The following is a 5,919-nucleotide window of genomic DNA, read 5'->3' as shown; positions in this document are numbered from 1 at the left end:
TCTGTGTCTCATCCTCGCCCGCATCCCACCTTCCCAATGGCAAAGATCAGTACTAATATCCCCGCCTCTACGTTCTCCCGACCAGACGGCACTGGAAAATGGACGGTACGGATTCTCCGGAACGTCCCGAACAATGCTGCATTGTTTGTGTCCAGACTCTGGCGCTCATGGGTTTTGACTTCGTCCCAGATTGGACGGCCGGATGGTCCTCTACGCTCTGCCGTTGGTCAGCGGGTGGAAACCGAATGCGTCAAACCCTGTTTCGCATGTCATCCATTTTGAGCGGTGTCAGTATTAGCTGCCTGCCGTTTCCTGCTCGATTCACTGCAAACTTCCGAACGATCCGTGCTCCAGAAGAAGGGCTAGTTGTGTACCGTGCTGTACGTTCCTGGATCCAGGCTAGCTCACTCGAGGCTGGACAGTCGGGAGCTGGTTTCGGGCGATGGTGAAAAGGAATAGAAAACGGCCGGCCTGAAATTGGTAATAAATAACGAAATCATTAGGAGATAAAGCACACTAATTTATTTCCCTTTCAGGAGCACTAACGATGCCTCTATTCTCGGCGCACGATGCACGGTGAATCCAGCCTTCAGGGCTTTTCTTTCTCTCTTTCTCTCTCTCACACTCTCTCTTGTGAGTAGTGATCAAGCTTAATGAACCCAATACAAGCGTTTTAATTTCATGCCTCCGTACAATGTTTCATGTTTGGGTGCCTGAGTCTGAAGGGCGCTTGCATACGGGAGAGATATTGTTGTAGATATGCACAACTCAATTTGAAATCGATTGGCAAATAATAGAAGCTCAGTGCTTCGTCCTCGACAGCGTCGTCGCTGCTGGTTGGTCCGGTTTGGGACACCAAACACCACTTCGGATTACTGCGAACCGGGGCGACACAGTAACGAGAGATCTGGTGAGCGAAATCAATGCCTGTCTGCCACTGGACCGGGGTCCGGTAAGCTAACACCCTGCGTCTGCGAGGGTGTCCGGTGGGGGTGATCCCTTCTCCGGATTACGACTGACCTGACCGCTATTTTCGGCTGAGCACCCACATACACACGCCGACGAAAAAGAACGTCTGCACTCGCATGCTCACATCTCGTGCCGTTTCCTTTCACGGACTGGCCAGTTCCGTGGCAACCGAAAGGGCGCTGTGTAACGCAAATAAAGTTCGGCTTTAGCACCGAGCGTTATGAGGATAAAGCCGAAAGGGGTCCACTGCCACTTACCACTTTTGGGCCACTCCGGCGACAGCGGGTCAGTTAAAACCCGATCCGATCCGTTTCAATTATCTGTGAATCATAAATTTGCGTTGGTTATTGGCTCATCCGAGGCAGGAACCTTGGGAAACCGTTTGATTGGTTTCACCGAAGGTCCCCTGTCGCTAGCTTTCCCTTCAGCACCGTGTTGCTTCGCCACCGGAGTACAATAGAGGGGGGAATAAGCTTCCGAAATGATGATGTTGTCCGGTGCCGTTCGGTGACTTTCAATTATGGCTCAAGGTGTGCCGCTGGTGTGCTTTAGTAAGGATCTTTAAAGAGTCTGTATAATTCACCTCGAGAGCAATCTCTTTTCATATTATGTTGGGAAATTCTTTGTAGCTTTAAATGCCTTTTCATTATTGAATGGAACACACATCAAAATGGAAGCCCAATAATGGAACATGAATATCGTATACTAAGATATTAAAAATATGCTTTAATAATTGTTTAATGCTACTAATTTGCTTGATATACAGATGTTCTTTGACGCATCATCAGCATAAGAATAAGTAATTGTTCTTATTATATTTTTTTAATGTGGTTATAAACATTTTTTGAATTAAAGATTGCACAAAAATAATTCTATGCAAAAAAAGAAATTCCAAGAATCAACACATTTGCATTTAAAATATAGCTTTTGAAATGCTCGCGCTAAGAGCAACCGCGCCTGGCCTACATTAGCGCTATCATCAATGATTCAGCTACGCTCGCACCGTAGCCAAATTATATTCTTATGTAGCTGATTTAAAATTTATCACTAACCCAAGAGACCAAAAGAGGGCCCAGCCTAAACCAGTATCTTCGGCATCGTATCTTTTTGGGCGAAAGAGATAAGACGAAGTGATCCCCGGAGTGAGCCTCGCACACTGTTTTCCACTTTTCATCCTGATGAGCGCAACACATGAGCGTTCATTTTTTAATGTCAAACGGGCGGACATGCTTAGAAGTTCTTGGCGAGTGTTCTCTGCTCTTGCGAGAAGCCCATCCAAGAGATTCGTCATGCCTTTTTTTTTGAGGAAAACTTTTGGTTCGGTGCCCGTAGTCCGTTTTCTTTCTTTGCTGTCCTCTTCCCATCAAACGCCTCGGGGACATCAACACAAAGAAAGAGAGACGTTAGCTTTGGTAGCGATTTGTATTTGAAATAACTAATTACGAACTGAAAGAACTTTTCCTTCTTCTTTTGTCACGTTGCCCTTTCCACCCGACGGTCCCACGAAATTCACACGTCCTGTGTCTTGCGATTAACTTTTCTTGAAAGGTTTTTTGTTTTAGACCAAATAGTGTACAGGTTTCTGTTGCATGATTATCATGCTTGCATGTTAACAGTCGCTTTGCAGGCCTCTGTCGATAAAGGATAAAGTTTTGCAGAAACTTCTAATGAACACGAGGCTTGCTGCAATTCATGCTTTCACCGACGTGGCTTGCGTTTTGCTCGCGAAACGATACACAATGCACATTACCATTGCACCAGCGAGTGGCTTCACTTTTGGTTTCTGGCCGATCTTGCGGCTGTAACGATTGTGGATCAGATTAAATTATGCATTCAGTGCACAAGGAGCATGTTTACAGTTTTGCGAACGTCCCGAACAGCCAATCTCTGGCAGAACTGCAACCAAACCATGGTGAACGGTGAAAACTTTTGCGAAAACTTTCGTCAACTTCAACGCAAAAAAACGGCGGATCCACCAAGAATGATAAGGTGATGAGGTCCAACAGAAGTGAAAGGAAGAAAGAAAAAAATGAATCCCGAGTCTCAAAATGCGACTCTCGTCCTTCGGGGGGGAAATGGATCTGGTGACTAGCGTTGGTTTTATCCGGTTGCTCACCCGGAAGTGGTTCCTGGTGATACTTTTTAATATTTTTCCTCCTACATCTTGTGGCTGGGGGGGGGGGGGGGGGGGGGGGGCGAGGGACCATTTGCGATCCCAATGCTCGGTTGCTTCTGTCTCTTGGCCATTTGCATGCTAGATGCGTGCGATCCGGTACGATATACCAGTTCAGTTTAAGCGTTGGCTTCATTTCCTTGTTCCGGCTGTTGACCACATCGGTACCGACTTTGACCGACTTCCGGTCTGCACGATAGCGTTGATGATAGTGAAGCGGATATCCAATTAAGCGTTATGCCATCTCGCCAGCCTGCTCCACTCCACGTGGCATTAATTGAAACCGAACGTCCCGTTCGCTGCGTCGGATGTGGTGGACGAAGAATAATTATTTTTTTTCGTGCCGCGCGGGCTTGGCCTGACACTCCGCGCCACTCAGAACAGTTCAAGCTAGTGCTTTCGAGAATACGAAGCGCCTTAAATAGCTGGCCTTTGGAGTGGCGAGCGGAATGCGTTGAGCTTAAATGGGTTAATACGAATCTAGGCGAAGAGATGCTGTGTTTTAAGAATATTTTTTTGTAATTTAGATCACGACAAAGTTTTATTTTAAATTGTTGCACAGCGGAACAACGAATCATCATACCGGTGCATGAATGTGGTTTCAAACGAATACTATCTAGCATAAAACCCCGGAACTGTACATGTTCGTACAAATTGTTTCACCGGGTCCCGTGCTCCACTCCAGCAGGAGCAGGAGTGCTGTGCCAGTGTGTACGTGCAGGGGAGAATGTGAATAAAAATACTTCTAAATGCAGGGCGCATTACATTCCGGCCGAGGCGGAAGTGTGTAAAACTTCCACCATAAAAATATTTTTCCAATTCCCGTACTGAGCAAAACTTTCCCTTTTTTTCCCGTTCGCCTTTTTCACCGACCCGACCGCATCACACTTCCGGTGGCAGCCAGCGGGCTGGCTCGATGGCGATGGTCTCGCGTCGAGCAAAATTTTAAATAATATTTCACAAGAATGTTCATCTCATAATAAAATTTTCATATTCATTCGTTTCAGTCCGCGTGGCGCTCGAGCTGGCGCTTTACGCCAGTTTTGCGTACGCACGGGCGAGGCCATTGCGATCTAGAACAACATTACGGACGACTTTCGGCTCTTACTCTCTCTCTCTCTCTCTCTCCCTTGTTTGTGGCTCGCAGGGCAAGGCAGACTTTTCACCAGCTGGGGCAAAGTCTGGAAGTAATGCTGAAATGGCATTAGGTAATTTCAACTTTCCGTTGGCCATGGCGATCGCACGGTTCTACTTGGAGGGCATGCGGTATAAAGTGATCTTGATTATGAAGCTGTAACAACGATTGGTGGTGGCAATTTCAATGCCGGCTCGGCATTTTTTTTTAACTATTTTACAAACAAAATGTAAGAGGGTCGTGAGAGTGTTACAAGAAATGGTGGATGGATTTAATTATTGAAAAAAGAGAATAAACCCATAATGTTTTGTGTAGAAACATATCGTCTTGTTATTATGTGACTCGAATAGCTATTCTAATAGAACGATTGATCGATGTGGAACAATAAACTGATAAATAATAAAACTAAGAATTCATAATACATGAATGGATGTGTCTCTGTGGTTTTTATATATTGCAAATTACTTGAAAAGTGATTTTTGTAATCATCAATTAATCAGGTTCGTGATGCTATATTCCCTCCAATACAAAGCATAAGTACAAAGCATCTTTTAATGAGAAATTAACCAGTAATTTGAGTCACTTACGACACATTTGATCTGTTTTTATATGCGAATCAATTCCGCCAAGCTGCAGACCATTGCAATTAAGTATATTGTGATTAAATCGTTTAACTATAAGATGCTGAGAGACCTTTCCCACGGGGCAGTACGACTATTCCATCAAGGAATGTGGTAATCTCTCGATCGAATGACTTTAACGTCTTACCTTTGCGACCATTTCATTAACGAAAAGCAACAACACCGCTCCACCATCGGGGCGTCCATCGAGGACGAGTATTGGCTTTAAAATCTTTAACGATTCCTTCGCTTCTACAAAGCGCAGCCATGTGTGAAACGAAGTTCGTTTCTCCTCACACGAATCCGGCCACCGGCCACTGGCATCGGTACCGTCCCAGGGCACCCGACGCCCAGCGCTCGAGAGTAACTAATCGTTTGTGTTGTTTTCTGCTACATTAAATCTTAATTTATTTAATTGTCAAGACCAATCGCCAAGACCAGTGTGCCTAGGTCCATCGCCACAAGCTCCCCCCCTTCTGGTAACCCCTCGAGGGTCCCCTCGGTGCACCGGAGATGACCTTTGGTATGTGTTTGTGTATTGCTCTTTGGTGATCGCATAATTTTCGTTCGTTGTACCACTTGGAGCCCTCTTGAGACTGCCGAGCGACCGGCGGGGGTTCAGTCGGGGTCGCGGGTCGATACCACTGGAAGTTGGAGTGATTTGGAGAAGTTGCTCGCATGGTCCCAGTACTGTTTCCAGTGCTTGCGAGACAAAGAGCGTCTTTATGACGACTTATAGTTCGATGCTGCTGCTGCTGCTGCCATGTGCAGTACCCGTAGCGCCACTATGCTTCTCATCTTCTACTCCCGTAAGCTCTAGCCTGGTAAACACCAAACGGAAACCAACGGAAAGTCATTTAAAGTGGAATCGACAATAAAACGTTCATCCGCCTTTACAAGCGCTAGTGCTAGTGCGCACGGATGTGTACACATTTGCTGCTGAGGTGCATCGTGCTTCGTGGTTGTCGAAGTATCGAGCGAGCGAGCGAGAAGATTTATGGCAAACCACCTCTGAGAACTTC

This window comes from Anopheles aquasalis, chromosome 2 (genome assembly GCF_943734665.1).
Source record: "Anopheles aquasalis chromosome 2, idAnoAquaMG_Q_19, whole genome shotgun sequence".
NCBI classification, from domain to species: Eukaryota; Metazoa; Arthropoda; class Insecta; order Diptera; family Culicidae; genus Anopheles; species Anopheles aquasalis.
The sequence above is the reverse complement of the archived record's forward strand: the minus strand, read 5'-3'. Positions refer to the sequence as shown.